The sequence below is a fragment of the Cyprinus carpio genome, chromosome A19, assembly GCF_018340385.1.
Source record: "Cyprinus carpio isolate SPL01 chromosome A19, ASM1834038v1, whole genome shotgun sequence".
Taxonomy (NCBI): domain Eukaryota; kingdom Metazoa; phylum Chordata; class Actinopteri; order Cypriniformes; family Cyprinidae; genus Cyprinus; species Cyprinus carpio.
In genome coordinates, this window is record NC_056590.1 from 20,715,402 (window position 1) to 20,737,215 (window position 21,814).

Sequence of the window (21,814 nt, forward strand, 5' to 3'; positions counted from 1 at the left end):
CGTTTTTGGAGATGTGAATTAACTATTTGGATTGTAATTGTGATGTTTCAGCGGAGCGGTGAGTGTGTAATTGTGCACTACTTATGCATTCGGTCTGCAATACTTTGCCACGCTTTTTCTCTTTGCTTTATCACTGTGGCGGTGTTGCCTTTCTTCTTAATTATTTCTTTTACCTCCTCGTATGCCTCCATGAGGATTTGTGCCTCCGACGGGGAAAAGTACGCCGCTCTAGTTGCCATGGTGAATCTGTGATCGGTGGCGGGTCTATTTGAGTGAGCCGTGAGCGCGCACCTATCCAGGATTGGTTTCACCTGGCTTGATGAATCCGTGTCTGCTCATCCTGGCTTGGTCTTTGTGCAACCAATTAAGCCTGGACACACTTGTTTTGGCTTCATTGAGCTCAGCTCAGTCATTTATCCTGGATTTCTTAATTCTACTTTTGTGCAACGGGCCCCTGATCAGATGCCCATTTAAAGAGACAGACGCGTTCGTACAGCGCTGCATGATAACCAATCAGACACGATTCTGTTGAGCTTATGGATGCAATGGCCAATAAGAGGCGTTCAGATGAGTCATCGCTGAATCGCAGTGTTTTGTTCACTTGCTGGCTGACTGAATTATCTGGCGAATTCTCTCATCAGAAACAACAAAGTGCAGATGTGCATATGAATGTAAATACGATATTCATTTCACAATGTAAACAGCTTCAGTGATTTTAAACGGGAGTTTTTGAGAGTGCCTGAACTCTGGCTAGATTGAATGAAAATGTTCCTTGCTCTCTGTAAAATGAAACTGTTATAATTATTTTGATGACGTTGTATCCTTAAAAATGCACAGATATACTTTGATAAATGTGCTACATGTACTATTTACATTACTAATTTATATTCAGTTATATTATAAACCAACTTTAATCATGTAGTTTCACAGCCTCCTGGTATAATCAGAAAAAAAGGCAGGGGTTTGAAAAAAAAATAGGGGGAATTGGTGTGATAATGTAAATGATGACAGAATTCTGGGTTAACTATACTTTTAAGTAAACTAGTAGAAACACTTTTCACTAGTCATCCCTGCAGAAAAATAACAGTGAATGCCACAATAAAATGCTTGAAAAATACACCATAGCTTCCTATTGGTCAGTTTGTCTCTTCAGTTATGAACTGTTGCAGAAAACATTATATTACATAGTAAAATCATGCTCAGTGCGGAAATGTACTTGAACTTTCTCATCGACTTTTAACTGCTCCTTGCTAGTCCAGTCAGTGAAGTTTAATAATGATGATGATGTCCACTATCTCCAAGAACTGCTCAGTGTTCACAGGTGTCTGAGGAACTTCTGCCAACTTCAGCAGGACACAGCCACTGCAAATGATCTCAGACATATTGATGCATAATATATTTGATTGCAGTACATTGTCATGCTAAAAATCACTGCAACTAGCTTATATATTTAGTTAACTGAGATTATTTAGAAAAGAACGTTCTAGTAATAGTACAAACAAATTCTCTTCACTCTGACATCCTTGAAGTAATTACATTCAGTTGCATTCATAAAAATAAAAATGTGGAACTTAAACTACAAACCTTTCTCCTTGTATGCACTGGACCGTCATCATCCTCCTCTTCTTCATCTGTTTGTTTGCGGATCAGAGTGTTGTTCTTCAAAGTTTAGTGCAGTGTAAACATTCTAGACTCGCATAACTGTACTTAGATCAAAGATCAAAAACATCTCGGTAATTTATATCATAATTGGTGACTAAAGTTTTCCAGCAAATCAGCAGTCTTGCACACAAATTTAACCTTTTGCAAGTTTCATTATGAACTTGCTAACTAAAATAATAAAATGTAAAAACGCATCTATGCTTACGAGATATATTTAAAAAAAAATAATCTCATACATCCACATCTCTTGGTAAATAAGCCATTTGCTGTTATCACAGCACAGCAGATTGATGGAATTGCAATTCGGTCCTACAAATGGCAGTCGCACCACTGAAGCTCCACCTTCTTCTGAAAAGGGAGGTGGGATCACCAGCTCATTTGTGTTTAAAGGGACAAACACAAAAACAGCGCATTTTGACTCATACCCTAAAAGTGGTTATTTTAACAAGCTATAAAAAATGATCTGTGAGGTATTTTGAGCTAAAACTTCACATACACACTCTGGAGACCCCAGACTTATTTTACATCAAGGGGCATGTATTATTTTATATTTATTGATGTTGTTTGTCTTTATCTGTTTTGTTTTGTTGTTTGTTTGTTTGTTTGTTGTTTTTTTTTGGGGGGGGGGGGTCTTTTACTTATTTATTCATTATTGAAATTAATAAATTAATGTCAATGATTGCTTTTCATTTGAACTGTTTTACACACTTTTACCGTAATGCCTAGTATATGTGTGCACCACAAAACAACATGTGGGTGAGAAGGACAGTGTTTTTCAAAGTGGAGGCTGGCCTGACTACAGTATATTAGTGCAGCTGTGCCTGCTGAAGCGGTTGAGCAAGGTGATGTAGACTAGGATGGGACACTAGGATGAACAGTCCCATGATCTGTTCCTTTCAGCTGATGAATTTATTGAGGAAAGTCACCAACAAGACAGCTATAACCCCAAAAACCAACCAACCACATTCCAAAAAAAGCACAAACCCTCACCCAGTTACACTAAACACACACGCACACAGATACACACCCATACAAATCGTCCTGATAGGTAGTTATGTTGGTCTCTGAATTTTTAGTGCATGAAACAATGTTAATTTTTTAAAATAACGTAAATCTTTCATAGGTTTTCTACTACATATTTCATTAAAATAATATTTTTTTTAAAATAACGTAAATCTTTCATAGGTTTTCTACTACATATTTCAGTAAGAGATGTTATTTATGTTATATTAAGCAATATAAGTCTCGAGTTGATACCCAGGGTTCCTTTTAAGAAATTTGTTTACAGTAATCTGTATATAGACATTTGGTTATATTTATGTTGCTTTTCCAGTTGATTAACCTTAAAAGCTTTTATTAATTTTGTGCAGTGTGTTTGGAGGAAGTCTTACTTTGCTTGCATGTTGTAAATCTTTTCAGAGAGCATCACATGCTGTTCAGAGTCACGTAGGGATGAAAACAGACCCGGAAAACCACAAAACTGTGGACACGGATCATTCCTTTGAAACTCTACGAAGTCATTTCAGAAGCAAAGGTTTTGAATTTGTTTCTTTTTACAATGTTTATCTGTGTCTTGTATTTGTATCTGTAAGTGATGCTTAGTATGACATTGAAGAAATGATAAATTAAAACACCACAAAACACAATATACTAAAATCAAAAAGTCCCATAAATTTTCTAAAAACCCCAACTTAATTTCAAAATATGATAACTTATAATCCTAATCGATGGCAATCCTTTCAAGTACTGTTGTGAGCTCCTATGTTGTTAATCGATGGCATGTGCTTTTGCTGAACACATAATTCAAAATTATTTCAAAAATAATCTAAAATAACAGCGTAAAACATCGTAAAAATCTACATAAACCAACATTACCCACAAAAACATCCACAAACAGGATCACTAAAAATCATTAAAAGGTCTCTAAAAGTTTTAAATCGCCCTTCCACAAATTAAGGCCTAAAAAGTCTTAAATCAGAGCATAAAGTCAAATTTAAAAAGCTATGGCCTTAAATGTTGTGTTAAGTGAAAGTGATAGTGAAAGTGACGTGACATACAGCTAAATTAAAATACATTAATATCTAAAAAAACATAAATTAAAACAATAAATAAAGCATCATTATTTTGTTTTCCAACACAAATATCCAAACACCCTTAAATTAAGATGCATTTACAAATATCTGAATATCTGGGAAATCAATCATTTAAGTGGTGTGTGTGTGTATGTGTGTGTGTATATATATACTGTATATATACAGTACAGACCAAAAGTTTGGAAACATTACAATTCAACATTACTATTTTTTAATGTTTTTGAAAGAATATCAAGCCTGCATTCATTTGATCAAAAATACAGAAAAAAAAATTAATATATTGTGATATATTATTAACAATTTAAAATAATTGTTTTTTAAATTTTATTATACTTTTTAAAATTATCATTTATTTCTGTTGATGCAAAGCTGATCCATGAATCCTTTAGAAATCATTCTAATATGATGATTCTTTCAAGTCAAAGCAGGAAACTGCTGCTGCTTAATATTTTTGTTCAGAACATGTGAGACTTTGTTTAGGAACTTTGATGAATCAAAAGTTAAAAAAAAAAAAAAAAGAAGCTGTTTTTAAAATAATAAATTTCTGTAATATAAACAATATACACTACTGTCATTAATTTGGGGTCAGTGAGTTTTTGTTCTTTTTTTTTTCAATAAAATCAATACTTTTAGTCAGCAGGTGTTGATAGTAAAGAAAATATTTTGTTAGAATATATATTATTAGAATTTTTTTTTTTAGTTGAATAAATGCATGACTTTTGTACCTTTTATTATCAAGTATGTTAGACAGCCATTTTCCACACCGCATAATAAATTAATTATAATGATTTCCTAAATGATCATGTGATGAATTTATGTACATGTACACTGAAGGCTGGAGTAATGATGCTGACTGCAAATTCAACTTTGCATCACAGGAATAATTATTTTTTTTAAAGTATATTCAAATAGAAGACCTATTATTTTAAGTGTAATAATATTTCACCCATTTTACTGTTTTTTTTTCTGGAAATCAAATAAATGCAGGCTGATGAGCAGAAAGATATTTCTTTTCAAAAACCTTAAAAATTAGTAATGGTCCAAACTTTTGGTCTGTACTGTATACATATCTATATATAATATATATATATATATATCTAATATATATATATATATAATATAATAGACCACACACACATACACATACACACACACACACACAACTTTAATTATTGTGTGTGTGGGTGGGTGGGTGGATGGGTTTCAATCAATATGACAAAATTCTTGAAAGGTAAGCTAAACTTCAAGTTAAAAGTATTAGTAATATGTTGAACCTTTTATTGAAAGTAGCCTACTTTTACCTGTTGAGACATGTTTTCACATTTATAGACCCGTAAGAGCTGTGTTGGTGATTTGAGGGAGGAGTGACGTGTGAAAGGGTAAATGCTTTATTTTTGTAGTTCCTCTAGTAGCGCAGAAACTGCATACCTTACATTTAGCTTAATCTGATTGGCAGATATTTGGCTGTTATTTGTTCTTGTTTTAATCATGAACTCAGTTCATTTTGATCAATTCCAGAAAACAAGACATCTTATGTCTTTCTGCTTCTCCAGTAAACATATTTTGACTTAAAGGCACAGTATGTAATTTTCGCCACTAGAGGGCACATATTCAAAACAAACAAAGAAACAGACAAAAGGTGTAGTTTGATGACCTGTGATTAAGTGGTTGGGGGTGGGGGATCATGGGAGTTTTGTCGTCTTCATCCCCACAGCTTATGCAGTCTGACGGACTCGGGCAGAATCATATTCATGGAATGAGCTAATGTATTAAAGATTTAAAAAAACTTCACTGTATTATGAAGCACTGTGGGGCTGAAAGCCATGGAAAGCAAAACGAGGCTGCTGGAGCAATTGTTACGGTACATTAACACAGAGTCACCCATTCAAAGTAAATGAGAAGCATTAATGCCCCATTCACACATGGGGTCTGCGTCAATGCCTCTCGTTTACTTTAAATGGAGTGATGTCAAGCATTGCTGAAATTAATTGTGGGTCCATCGCATCGCGTTGGGTCCCCTAGTTGCTCACAGCATAACTTGAAAACCTTTCCTACTTTTCAAGCGCCAACAAGGTGTCAGCCAATCACACATCGCCTTATTGCAAATACCCGGGTGCAGACGCTAGCCAATCGTGTTCATACAACAACAGAAAACTAAATTGATTGGCTGTTGTCAAACTGCTTAAACAAACTGATTGATGAAGGGCACTCTGACGGATTTCCCTGATGATGACGGGCTCATCTGATCTGACCACCTTCACTGTACTTTCAGAAGGAATACTCAGCCCTGTTTGTCAGTGTAATCAAGTGGTAGCTCCCCCCCCCCGATCAAAACACTGGTACGGGCATCTGCCTCCAAGTTCAGGACAGCTTTTCATCAAAATCTGACAAACAGCCACCCCGGACATTTACATTTTTATGTAATTTGTGATTATTTTATCCAAAGCGACTTAAAGTACATTCAAGGTACACATTTTTATTTCATATTTCAATTCTTGCTGTCTGTACCCATGACTTTGGTGTTGCTAATGCCATGCTCTACTGTTTGACTACAGGAAGGCTGATAATTTCACAAGGGCATTGTCCAAAGTGGGTTTTAATACTGCTGCTAGAGCTCCTGTGCCGGTGTGTTTCCTGAAGTGCTTGGAGACACACAGCCCTGCAACTGCCCTGGAAGAACTTGCAGTAAGTTATTCCAACCCCTAAAAAATAAACACACACGCGACACTTAAAGGAATAGTTCCATCAAATGTAAATTTGGCTGAATCCAGGTGTATATGCCAATAAGATTTTCTTTCTACATCAAGAGCAAATAAAAAAAGAGAAGATCTTTACAGATGAAGAATGTCTTATGGCCTATATCATGGATGGCCTTACGGAGTAAATAAACTTTCTTATTAACTAACCATTCTATATATAAATAAACTCTCTCTATATATATTTTTTTTTTTTAATTTAATTTTTTAATGTCGATTGTGGACCAGCAACTTTCTGTTACCTTTCATTATTAGGTAACCAAAAAGTTGCTGGCACGTGTAGTCATTGATAATACCATACTGAGTCCAAGGGTGTGAACAGCTCCAAGTAAATGAACTATTGCGTGTTGTCATCTCGAAATTGTAACAGTAATTACAACATGGTGTGTAATGCAGTACTATATATACACACTTCAATGTCAACCACCGACAACTTTTCAAACTTTTTTTAACACGTTCAGTGCAAAAGGATTAGTCTTTATATGAATTTAACCCACACTACATGAACCTTTTCAATATAAACTGTAATAAATACAAAACTATGAGCCAAACTAAAACTAAATCAGACATTAATGGTAAATAGTATAGTGAATAAATGAAATAATCTTAACAACATGGACATTTGATAGCACATATTTCTGTACATTTCAAAATAAGGTGCATTAAAAAGTCAATAAATTCTTGAAATATGAATATTTTTAATTAAAAACGTGACTAAACATACTATTCAATAAAATTCTAGTGCATTTAATCTATTTATAACAGCAGAGTGAGCGAGTTTTTGGATATGGTTAAGATTAAACACATTTTTAGTGATAAAGTACCACATTTCAGCTTTGTTAGGGTGGGTACACAAAATGTTATTTTATCCTTGCTTCTAGAAAATCCTCATATGCTTTTATAACAGCTTCATGTGGCCTTAAACATTTACATGGTGTTTACATGGAATATCATATGAGTTTACCTGATGGTATGAACCCAGAGTCTCTGCATCAGCAGGAAAGCGAAAAAAAATAGCATCTTCCATCCGAAGACCTTGTGTTGCATTTCGGGGCAAAACAAATAACATTATCGAACAACAATATAAAATGCAGGAAACTATTAATTGGTAATTCTACAGTTAATTGTAATACAAATATACTAACGAACTGGAAAATACTGTAAATCGATAAACTGTTTTCAGAATGACATTGAATGTCTCTGACAGTGACTGTAGTCCCATTTAGAAACTTGTTTAGCAACTGTCTTTTTTAAGAAACGTAAACAGTGTAAAAAAAAATCACAAGTGTGGGTGTAACTGTTGTGTTTTTATGTCGTAGATAAACGTGAAAGTATCTTGAGCTCGTTGTTAACCACGGCTCACACCTGGGTTTAACAATCACTCATATGACCAAATTCTTGAAAGGTAAGCTAAAATGCTATTTGCTTCAAGTTTTTGCCTACAAAATAGTAGAAAATATGTTTGAACCTTTTATTGAAAGTAGCCTTACTTTTACCTGTTGCAGACAGTTTTCACATTTAGTAGAACCGTAAGAGCTGTGTTGGTGATTTGAGGGAGGGAGTGATGTATTTGGTGTGGAAAAGGGTAAATGCATTTATTTTTATTAGTCCTGAAACTGCAAACCTTACAAATTTAGCTTAATTAATCTGAGATTGGACAGATATTTGGCTGTTTTTGTTTCTGTTTTAAATCATTGAAACTAAGTTCATTTTGATTAAATTCCAGGAAAACAAGACATCTTATGTCTTTCTGATTCTCTTCTAGTAAACATATTTTGACTTAAAGGCACAGAGATGTAATTTTTCGCCACTTTAGGCGTGGGTGTGGTGGATGATTCAAACAAAACATGACAGGAAGAAAAAAAGGTAAGCTAAACTTCAAGTTAAAACATAGTCGTACATATGTTGAAGCCTTTGTTTATTGAAAGTGCCTAACTTTTACCTGTTGAGACATGTTTTCACATTTATAGACCCGTAAGAGCTGTGTTGGTGATTTGAGGGAGGAGTGACGTGTGAAAGGGTAAATGCTTTATTTTTGTAGTTCCTGACACTGCAAACCTTACACTTATCCTAATTAACATAAATTTGGCTGTTATTTGTTCTTGTTTTAATCATGAACTCAGTTCATTTTGATCAATTCCAGAAAACAAGACATCTTACGTCTTTCTGCTTCTCTCTTTCTCCAGTAAACATATTTTTGACTTAAAGGCACAGTATGTAATTTTCGCGCTACAGGGCACATATTCAAAACAAACAAAGAAACAGACAAAAGGTGTAGTTTGATGACCTGTGATTAAGTGTGGAATCATGGGAGTTGTCGTCTTCATCCCCACAGCTTATGCAGTCTGACGGGACTCGGGCAGAAATCATATTCATGGATGAGCTAATGTATTAAAGATTTAAAAACTTCACTGTATTATGAAGCACTGTGGGGCTGAAAGCCATGGAAGCAAAACGAGGCTGCTGGAGCAATTATTACGGTACATTAACACAGAGTCACCCATTCAAAGTAAATGAGAAGCATTAATGCCCCATTCACACATGGGGTCTGCGTCAATGCCTCTCGTTTACTTTAAATGGAGTGATGTCAAGCATTGCTGAAATTAATTGTGGGTCCATCGCATCGCGTTGGGTCCGTTGCTCACAGCAGAACTTGAAAACCTTTCTACTTTTCAAGCGCCAACATAGGTGTCAGCCAATCACATCGCCTTATGCAAATACCCTGGTGCAGACGCTAGCCAATCGTGTTCATACAACAACAGAAAACTAATGGGATTGGCTGTTGTCAAACTGCTTAAACAAACTGATTGATGAAGGGCACTCTGACGGATTTCCCTGATGATGACGGGCTCATCTGATCTGACCACCTTCACTGTACTTTCAGAAGGAATACTCAGCCCTGTTTTCAGTGTAAGCAAGTGGTAGCTCTGATCAAATGACACTGGTACGGGGATCTGCCTCCAAGTTCAGGACAGCTTTCTCAAAATCTGACAAACAGCACACCCTGACATTTACATTTTTATGTAATTGGTTGATTATTTTATCCAAAGCGACTTAAAGTACATTCAAGGTACACATTTTATTTCATATTTCAATTCTTGCTGTCTGTACCCATGACTTTGGTGTTGCTAATGCCATGCTCTACTGTTTGAGCTACAGGAAGGCTGATAAGTGCACAAGGGCATTGTCCAAAGTGGGTTTAATACTGCTGCTAGAGCATCCTGTGCCGGTGTGTTTCCTGAAGTGCTTGGAGACACACAGCCCTGCAACTGCCCTGGAACTGACTTGCAGTATTGTTGTTATTCCAACCCCTAAAAAATAAACACACACGCGACACTTAAGGAATAGTTCATCCAAAATGTAAATTTGCTGATCCAGGTGTATATGCCGTATAAGATTTCTTTCTACATCAAGAGCAAATAAAAAAAGAGAAGATCTTTACAGATGAAGAATGTCTTATGGCCTATATCATGGATGGCCTTACAGTGACATGGAGTAAATTTTCTTTTTGATGAACTATTCTTTTGATATTGAAATTTGCTCTCTTTAGATTTTTTTTTTTTTTTAATGGAGTCGATGTGGACCAGCAACTTTCTGGTTACCTTCATTATTAGGTAACCAAAAAGTTGCTGGCACTATGTGTAGTCATTGATAATACCATAGTTCTGAGTCCAAGGGTGTGAACAGCTCCAAGTAGATGAAGATTGCGTGTTGTCATCTCGAAATTACAGTAATTACAACATGGTGTGAATGCAGTACTTATATACACACTTCAATGTCACCACCGACAACTTTTCAAACTTCTTTTTAACACGTTCAGTGAAAAGGATTTAGTCTTTATATGAATTTTAACCCACACTACATGAACCTTTTCATATAAACTGGAATAAATACAAAACTAGAGCCAAACTAAAACTTAAATAAGACATTAATGGTAAATAGTATAGTGAATAAATGAAATAATCTTAACTAAAGGACATTTGATAGCACATATTTCTGTACATTTCAAAATAAGGTGAATTAAAAGTCAATAAATCCTTGATTAATATGAATATTTTAATTAAAAACGTGACTAAACATACTATTCAATAAAATTCTAGTGCATTAAATCTATTTAATAACAGCAGAGTGAGCGAGTTTTTGGATATGGTAAGATTAAACACATTTTAGTGAATAAAGTACCACATTTCAGCTTTGTTAGGGTGGGTACACAAAATGTTATTTTATCCTTGCTTCTAGAAAATCCTCATATGCTTTCTAACAGCTTCATGTGGCCGTAAACATTTACATGGTGTTTACATGGAATAATCATATGAGTTTACCTGATGGTATGAACCCAGAGTCTCTGCATCAGCAGGAAAGCGAAAAAAAGAGCATCTTCCATCCGAAGACTTGAGTTGCATTTCGGGGCAAAACAAATAACATTGTCGAACAACAATATAAAATGCAGGAAACTATTAATTGGTAATTCTACAGTTAATTGTAATACAAATAATACTACGACTGGAAAATACTGTAAATTGATAAACTGTTCAGCGTAATGACATTGAATGTCTCTGACAGTGCCTGTAGTCCCATTTAGAAACTTGTTAGCAACTGTCTTTTTTAGGAAACGTAACAGTGTAAAAAAAAATCACAAGTGGGGTGTAACTGGTGTGTTTTATGTCGTAGAATAAAACGTGAAAGTATCTTGAGCTCGTGTGAACCACGGACCTTATTTTAGGGATTTAACCAAAATCCCACTCAAAAAACCCATTGACTCTGGGACTATGGAACCAGAAGTGCTAAAATGCTAATTGGCTTCCGGGTTTTTGCCTACAAAGTGACATCATAGTTCACTAAAATTAATGTTTCATCATGTTTTGTCAGGGGCATCATGCACTCATTATTTTTGAGGGGGCACAAGTGAAGGTGTGTGTGTCGTATTAATATTTTTAATACGATAGACTTTGTATTTAATGTGAATTTAATAAAAACATTGTAAGTTACTAATTAGCCTCAATTGAGACAAGTGAAGCCCATTTTTAGCGATTTTTAGCACTTCCGTTTCTGACGCGCAGACTCAAACTAAGCTTGATGACGTCAGCAACCTGTCTGACAGATGTAAATCTTCTAGTAGCTGTGCGTGCAAACTGCCATCGTTAATCTTGCAGAGACGGCGAGCTTGAGCGGGGAGTTCTTTGGCGTGAGTGCGCAGGAGTAAGTATTCTGATTAATTATTTTGTCTAGTATTTTAAAATGTAACGCCAGTACGCCATATTAAGTTAATGCATACTATTAAGAAGTAATGTAAAATTATTTTCAAGAACTGATATGAATTCATACCCAATAGTTATTTAACGGCCCAGGCTAATATTCAAATAATTGTGAGCTAGGTGTTAAATCATGCAGTTTTGGCTAATAAATCATGGTCAAAAACACTTGAACAAAAAACTTTTTTCTTTATTTCACGTTATGTAGGCCATGACATTTTGTAGATGGCTTCCGACCAGGATGAAAGGGATTACATTCATCTTCAAGCGTAGATCTGTAAATAAATAAAGGAACGTTAACCGCGATTGACATTGAGATTTTTCTTACACTGCCTGTATAATTTCCTGATAATTTCTCCATTCCCCGTCAATATACCGGCCGTTTACTCATACTTCATTATTTAATGAAGTAGATTAAATTATTAAAGTTCGTGGATAAAAGCTACTTCATATGTATTCACTTGCCACATACCGAATTATTTCCAATTCCCCAAAAACGTTGTTGAAATATTTTGTCCCGTTGCTTTTATGGACTCTATATCTATGCGCTTCTCTCTTGACGTCTCCCCGATTGCCTGCGAGCTTCTCCTCCTGTCTGTACGGTAATTTCTCTACTGTGCGACAGAGAGTCGAGTGGTTATGACGCAATCGTTAGCCTATTTTTACAAAAACTGTTTCTACGGGGGCCATAATGTAACATAGAAGGTAATGGAGCCCTTTATACATTGTCGTGTATCTTTAGAAATAAATAATGGACAAATGGAGTCTTTAAACGCCTCAGATGTAAATTTATTCGCTGTCAAAGTGACGCCAAAATGAATGGGAGTCAAGTTCTGCTACAAGATGGCGGCACACGGCCGACTTCAACTTCCGGTCGACTTCCTTCCCGCCTGCTAAATATGGCGGGTACTCCGTGCCAAAATCAAACATCCGAACGACCGACCGACCGATCTTAATGGACATGATAGGCAATACATATAGCCTAAATATTGTACCCCAAAAACAACTTTCCTGAATCCTGTGCTGTTTTACTTTCAAAGAGCAGAAATACTACCTATAGTCTATAGCAGGGGTGCCCAACCCTGCTCCTGGCGATCGACTGTCCTGCAAAGTTCAGCTCCAACCCTAATCAAACACACCTGAAGTTGAAGCAAACTAATTAAGGGGTCTTGACAATCACTTAAACAATTAAGGCAGGTAGTTTGATTAGGGCTGAAGCTAAACAATGCAGGACAGTCGATCGCCAGGAGCAGGGTTGGGCTCCCCTGGTCTATAGGCTACAGACATTCAATAGTCTTGACCAGTATAATCATTTTAACTAGTTTTATTGTTAATTTTATTGCCCAATGTACAATGTTCCCACAGTCCATAAAAAACACTCAAAATAAATGTAGTCTATTATTTTATTTTTTACTTTTTGATCCAGAAGGTTTTCATATTAGATTTATAATATTTGGACTGAATGATCTAATGAATGCTCTGCAGTGTTTTTATGATATTGAGCTGTGTATGATCTGAAAGCATTGTTTGATTTTGAGCACAAATAAAATGGTTTTGAGTAAATTTCTTTATTTTGAAAAGCATCAGATGGTCTCTGAATGTAGGTTTGAAGATTTGGTTTTGTATTTAAATTTTTGAGAAAGTGGGTGATGGTTCCAAGAAATGTATTTTAGCAAGTCAGGAAAACTGTCCTATAGATTAAAAACATGCATTATTTATTATACATAATATCAAACAAATAAAGCAGGCCTAATAAAAAGTAAATCTAATCAAGCATGATTTTTTGTTTCAAGAACTTAGAGATCTCAACACTTACTCAATCCTAATAAAATTACTAAATTATCATAATCTTTTACAAATAATCATCATAAATTCAAGATTCAAGATTCAAGATTTTTTATTTGTCACATACACAATTATATAGAGCATATATAACCAGCAGTGAAATGTGAGTCAGGTCCGCTCCATGGACAGTGCAATTATTAAAGAATACAACACAGATGAAAATTATACATAAATATAGCTATAAAAAACAATGATAAAAGTAAACAATAAAAATATACAGAATAAATATAAATATATAAAAGAGATGTATACTGTAGAATTAAATATATCGTGGAAAATAAGGTGCATGAAAGTAAACTGTAGTCTAAATATTAAGATACACAGGAATGTACAAGAGGCACATGTGCAAACAGGTTGACACTTTCAGTATGTCAATGTGAGGAGTGAATGATGAATATCTTACTGATAAAGTGAATATTAAGTGGAGACATGAAGATGTTAATAGGTGGTTTTGAGTTTAGGAGCCTGATAAGCCTGGGGGAAGAAACTCCTCCTAAGTCTCTCAGTTTTTGACATCAGGCTACGGAAACGCTTACCAGATGGGCAGCAAAGTGAAACGATGGTTACTGGGTGTGAATGGAGTCCTTGATTATTTGTAACAGCTCTGCTTTTGCAAAAGCGTTTTGAGGTAGATGTCCTGCAGAGAGGGAGAGCAGACCCTGAGATGCGCTCAGCTAAGCGCACAACTCTCTGCAGGGCTTTGCAGTCATGACTGGAGCTGTTCCCATACCACACTGATATACACTGAGTCAATACGCTTTCTATGGCCCCGAATAGAAAGTTTTCAGGATTGCAGGTGAAACCCTGAATTTTCTCAGCTGGTCTCAGATGGTACAGTCTTTGCCTGGCTTTATTAACCTGTGTTTGAATGTGTGTAGTCCAAGTCAGTCAGGTCCTCGGAGAGATGTTTACACCGAGGTACTTGAAGCTGCTCACCCTCTCCACAGGGGTCCCGCTGATCATAAGAGGAGTATAGGGCTGCTGCTGTCTCTTCCTGAAGTCAACAATCAGCTCTTTGGTTTTGCTCACATTCAGAGAGAGACAATTGTCCTGGCACCATGATGTTAATTTCTCTACCTCATCCAAGTATGCGGTCTCATTATTGTTGGAAATGAGGCCCAGAACCACAGTATCATCAGCAAATTTGATAATAGATGTGGAGCTGTAGGAAGACACGCAGTCATGTGTGTAGAGCGAGTAGAGCAGAGGACTCAGGACTCAGCCCTGTGGAGCTCCTACGTTTAGGGTGATGGAGTTTTAGAGGGTGAACTGGCCTACTTTCACACCCACTTGAGGTCTGCCGGTGATGAAATCAAGAATCCAGTTGCATAGTGAAGAATTCAGGCCGAGGTCCATGAGTTAGAAGCTAGCGTGATGGGGACTATAGTATTGAAAGCTGAGCTATAGTCATAAATAGCAGCCTTACATAGTTCCTGTTATTGCTGTCAATGTGTGTGAGAGAAGAGTGCCGGATTTTGAGAAATGGCATCATCAGTGGATCTGTTGGGGCGATAAGCAAACTGAAGAGGGTCCAAAGTATCCGGGATGGAGGAGCAGATGATGTTTTTAACCACCAGTCCCTCAAAGACCTTCATGACTATTGATGTGAGGGCAACTGGACGATAGTCATTCAGGCAAGAGGGGTTTATTGTTCTTAGGCACAGGGATGATGACAGATTTTTTTGAAGGAGGTGGGAACCACCGATGTAGCAAGAGAGACTCATTAAAAATGGATGTAAACAAACCAGCGAGCTGATCAGCACAGGACCGCAGAATACGGGCAGAAATCCCATCAGGTCCGGCTGCTTTCCTGACATTCACTCGCTTTAGAGCCCTCCGAACCTCGTCCTCAGACACGGTGATCACAAATGATTATCGCTACTCTGACTGCTGTTTCCTGACGCGCTGATCGGCAGACTCGCGCTGCTCAGATTGCTTTCAAAGCGGGCCGTAGAAACGTGTTCAGCTCGTCAGCCAGCGACGGATCTGCTCTCACCTCAGCAGAGGATTTATTTCCAAAGGCACAGATGGTTCTTAGTCCTTGCCACATGCGTCGGGAGTCATTGAGCTGGAAATGTGACTCTATTCGTTCCCTGTATCGGAGTTTTGGGCGGCTCTTACTGCGCGTCGGAGAGCATAGCACGATGCTTTGTACTCACTCATGTTTCCCGACAAAAGACCGGCGTTGTAAGCAGCAGTGCGTTTGTTTACTGCTGCACGGATTGTACTGTCCACCCAAGGTTTCTGATTAGAGAAGGTCCTTATAGATATTGTATCCGTAGCTTGTTTTCGCTAGCGTGTTTACAAAGCTGTAATGCTACATCCGTGAACTCGCTGAGGTCAGATGAACTTGCCCGAAACATGTCCCAGTCTACGTCATCAAGAGCCGCCTGTAGCATGGCTTCTGAGTGGGCGGACCAGCGCGTCACCACCCTCTGCACCGGGGGTTCTTGAACGAGCATTTGTTTATATTCCGTGTGAGGAAAATGGCGGCATGGTCCGATTTGCCGAAAGCCGGTATGAGCGAGCTTTGTAGGCATGTTTAAACTGAGTGTAGCAATGATCCAGTGTATTCGGTCCTCTGGTTTGAACAGGATACATGTTGATAAAAATTAGGCATAACCTGCCTGAGGTTGGCTTTGTTGAAGTCCCCAGCGATGATAACAACAGCGTCAGGATGTTTGTTGATGTTGCCGCTGAGCGCATCGTGGAGCTCGGACAAAGCCAAACCGGTGTCAGCTTGTGGTGGGATGTAGACAGCAGTATACGATGATCGATGAAAACTCCCGGGGAAGATAGAATGGGCGGCAAATAATGGATAAATGTTCCAGATGAGGCGAACAGGAGCGCAACAGAGTGGAGATATTCCTGGGGTCACACCATTTCTTGTTAATCATGAAACACACTCCTCCACCTTTGGATTTACCCGGCCTCGGCTGTCCTGTCCATCCGTAAAACAGAGAAGTTTTCAGACGGCGTTACAGCAGCGTCCGGGACCGAGGGCGTGAGCCATGTTTCAGACAAACAAAGGATGTTACAGTCCCTAATGTCCCGTTGGAAACTTATCCTGGCTCTAAGATCGTCCATCTTATTCTCCAGAGACTGGACATTGGCGAGCAGAATGCTCGGTAGAGGAGGACTGTGAGCTCTTTTTCTCAGTCTGTTGCGGACCCCAGCACGTTTCCCGCGGTGTTTCTTGATCCGTCGCCTCGGTGGTTATTCAGGTGGCCATTGTTCTTCTCGGTGTTCCGGAGAATCTCAGATGGCCACGATGGGTTGGAGGATAAAGTGTCCTGAAACAGGTTAGTGAAGCGGTATCCAATGTCCAAAAGTGTTCCTTTGTCATAAGTGATCAGTGCAGAGGTTATGTGTGCAAAAAGAGAAAAGCAAAAGTAGGTAAAAGAGGAAATAAAAACACAATCTAAGCGGAGCGACCTGGACGGCGACCGAACTCGGCGGCGCCATCTTGTACACCAATGTAAATGTTAAAGTGGAAAGGTTTATTAAAAACATATGTATATTTAGACAAGATCAGCTGAATATATCTTATTTTGTAATTAAGGTTCGTTGATTTTTATGTCTGCAACTTATAACGTATAAACAATGAGCCAAAAAAAAATGTAAGGTGATCATTTACATAAAATCTTTTTTTTTTTAATATTCCTTTAACAAAGAAATACAACATACAGCACTGCAATGAAAACATTAATAATAATAATAATAATAAAAAAAAGAAAAGAAGACAACAGCCTCCTCAAATAGGAAAAAACTGTACATAGTACTTAAGAAACTTCTTGTTCTTACTATTATCAATGAGTTTAAGAGATTTAACAACAAGGGAAATCTCAGCAATAAAGGCCTCAAGTCTAGGCAAAGTCTTGAGAAATTTGTTTTTGTGAATAAAAATTTACAATGCAACACAAAGAAATTAACACACACTATCATAGCACAGCCACTCCCAGAAAAATAGAGGAATATATCCTTCATGAAAAGTTTAAATCACATTTGACAAAATGAGAAAGATAAAGACCCAAGCTCTGCCAAAGAGGTTTAACCTGATTACAGTGGTAAATAAATGAAACAAAGTTTCTTTCTCAACTTTACAGAATACACAAAGGTCAGAGATATCAACAAAAGAGGAAATTTGTGAGTTAGTTGGGTAAACATTATGAAGAATCTTAAAGTGTACCTCTCTTATTTTATTGGACATACAATATTTCTTAGGGAGTAACCACGCTTTCTTCCAGTGAATACAGTCAAAAAATTATTCCATAAAAATTTACATCGAGGGGATGTGTAAACAGTGTAATGTAACAATAACTTTATAAGTTTACTATTACATTTTTTATCAAGAATACTAACTCCATCCAATAAAAGTTTGGGCAAAATAGTTTTTCTCTCATTAAAGAAAAGGTGTGTTTTAAATAAATGCACATAACTTGGAGACAAAGCTTTGATGACAGAATTGAAAGTTCTAGCAGGCAGAGGAAAATTATACAAAGTCAAAAACTTCTACAATCCCAATATGCTGCCATCATTTCTAAATAAATCCAAAACAAAAACAATACCTCTATCATACCACTTAGCCATAAAAACTGATTTGTTTCGGATTAAAATGTTCAAATTATTCCACAGAATTTCTTTATGGGGAGAAAAATTGTGCACATAACACAGTTTCCAAGCAAGTAAAACTTGTTGGTGAAATATTTAAATAAAATCATATGTAACACGTTCCTACATGTACTTAAGTGTTGTTAACGCATTCCCATGGCGACCGGTCGGAAGCGTGAGTAACTGATCGTCTTCCCAACGTGTTGTTTACCTTGCTATATTTCATCATGAGATCGGGTTAGCCCGCAACAATTAATTTGTTGGCTATTTTACAAATGGGAATACAAATAATTCATGACAATATTTAAAATTCAAGCTGCCCATAAAATTTATAGTGAAAAGTACTTTAAAAGCATCTGGAATGCAATAAAGTGTTTTTAAAGCTGTTTTTAAAGCATTTGCTGAATGGATAATAATTTTTTTTTTAAATAGGATAAAATAAAAAATAAATAAAAAAAAACTCTGTGCGTACCCTCGGGAAAAAATGTTTTATTTATTTATTTATTGTGTATTTTACTGTCGAATATATATTATATAAATATATGAAATATAGAACAAATAAAAAAAAAAGTGTTCGTGGCTCGTCTGCCAGTGGGTGCCCCCCCAAGCAGAAAAGTGAAACTCCGCCTATGATTGACAGTCGTGTACAATCCTGGTACAATCCCTATGGTATAATCAGACGGGCTCTGGTAATGCTCATTAAATATATGCCCCTCTATCTGAGCTGCACCAATCACATCGGTTATCCGATATAGGCGGGCCAGAGTCTATTTTTACGGAGTTTTTTTTTTTTTTTTTGCAAAATAACAAAACAAAGGGGAATACAGAGACAATTGAATCCAACACAAACACAAATAACAAACTTTCTACATTCTATATCACAAATCAATCATGTTTCTATTACATTCAGTATCCTTTTTCAGCATTGTACATGTCTTTAGAGAGCTTTTCGATTGTTCCGGTATTGAAGTTATGTCATAAAAATCTTCAGATCAGTGGGAAATACCATTTGGTACAGTCGATATACACTTCGGTTTATGTATATGGTATATTTTCCAAATAGTTTTAAGAAATGTAATTTATATTATCCATTTCCAATAAGCCAGAATCACAATCCATAAACAAGACCATTACATCAGTTATTGTTACAAACTTATAAAATAACAGAAAAAGAAACCAAGAACTTTGGACCAAAATAATTTAGTATACTTGCAACTGAAAAATAAGTGTACAATTGTTTCATTTTCTTCTTCACACAGAAACTGCATAAATGGTGAGAAACCCTTCTTTAAACTTAGGCTACTAATAAAGTCATTACATGGATAGTATCTGTTTATTATTTTAAAGTGAGTTTCTTTGACTTTATTAGGAATTACATATATATCGGACCACAAATTCTTAAAGACACTAAAGTGGTAATAATGTTTCCATTTCCCCCATTGCCTTGGGTGAAGAACTTTTTTCATTAGTTAAAATTCTTTTCTGATAAATATATTATTTCTTTTTTTTATCCTTAATGGAAAGGCCCTCAATAGTCAGATTGGGAAGAGAACCAATTATAGGATTATACATCTTTTCGTTTTTTTTTATAAGATAAGTAATTTCGGGGAGATACAATGAATAAGTTTAAGAAAATCTTTTGAAGACAAATTTTTCCCAAGATAATTAACAAATTCATTGTAATTATATAGGTCAGCTGATTGATTTATCAAATCTGTAACAAAAAATCGTTTTTTGACGATTGAAAAATCGTCAATCGTTCCAAAAAATGGTCTTGTTTTTTAATAATATATATTGGTTATTCCAATACAAGAATAGGGAGAGAAATTGTTTGTAAAATATTTTCCATGCATTCAAAGCTTGTTTGTGAAAGTTAGACCACTTTGTTTAGGAGTTTTGTACATTTAAAATCACCAAGCAAGTAGAAAGTTAAGACCACCACATTCTTTGAAGATTAAATTGTGAATTATTTTTTTTTACGGAGCTGTCAACACAGACAAAAAGATGTCTGCATACTTCCGAGTCAATACACAAGTATTATTCTTAATCACTGTTATATTATCAGGTGAAAACTGACATTTCATTTCATTTCATTTCATTTCATTTTTCATTTCATTTATTTATTCTCTTTTCATGGTAATGCAACACAAAATGCCACAACAACAATCCAACAAACACAACAAAAATACATTCCATGACAAGAAGAACAGGAGTAGGATGAAGGAAAAAAAATCTTATAAACTCCTACCCCATTCTTATATTAAGAAAGTTACAAATTAGATGGCCTCACCGACATGAATAAAATAAATAAATAAATAACAAAGCCAAATTTAAAAAAAAAATAGCCTAGACCAGATGTAATCTACTTTCAATTTTAACAATTTTCCTTTATTATTATTATTTTTTTATTATTATTATTATTATTATTATTGCACATGAAGGTAAGTTAGTGGACTTATACTCATCAAATTAAATCAGATAACTCAATCAGTTAAGCATAAAAGGTTCATGGCTCTAGACTACATGACTTTACAAACATTTCACATATTAAATAAATATAATTCAGTTTCTATTTCAATGTGCCTCGCTGTTTCTATGTAGTAGCCTATATCTATTTTCACACAATTAAAATGCTCTCTTCAACCTGTTAAATGTTTTAATCAGGCTAGTTAAATTAACATTTGACTTCTAACAGAGGTTGGACCCTGTCCCACCACTCAATATTGGAAGAATATTAAAATGGCTTTTGTAATTTTGCTTTTGTATTTGTAGTAAATAAAAATGACCAAATACATTGTGAATAATTTTGTGTTCATTTAACAGCTGCGGTCCTTATATATCTCTACCCTTCCATCTGGGATCCTCCCATTAATCCAGGCATCCAGTATCTGGTTCATTTTCGGAAGGTGCGATGATGGATTATGTGTGTCATCGATGCATCCAACCACACTGAAATCATAAAGCAAATTATAATTATTACTTTCAGAGGTCACAACAAGATGTTATCAAGTGAACATCATTTATCAGATTATTCTAATTTAAACCCGATTTCTCAACCACTGACCTGCAATCTGTGAATCTCCTCTTTGATGGATCTCACTGGTTTGTGTTCAGGAAACAACACAAAACTCTCCAAAAGAGCGTTGAGAGCAATTGCACACTTTCCTTCCTGCTCTGATACAGTTGCCTTACTAATGTGCTCTGCATCTCCGATGTTACATTAAAAAAAAAATGTGCAATAAATGAATGTAGGCCTACTTTTAAAAAAAAAATGATTTTCTTACTTACCCTTTTATCCATTCAAAATATCTAAACATTCTTAAATCAAGATGCATTTACTACATAAGAAAACGCCCCTTTATGCCCCTTTAGCACTTTATTTAATAATATGTTTACAAAATGAGAACACAAGAGACAGTGAAAATGCATGTTAGAAACAGTGTTTACTGTTTACATGACCTCTCTCTAAGACAGAATTTATATATCAGAGTTCATCAGAGTAAAAAAAAAAACATCAACATCTTATGTTAGAGGAACTCACTGTCTTGTAGCCCAAGAGTCAGCGGAGTCAGCAAAGTAAATTTCAGAATGAAGA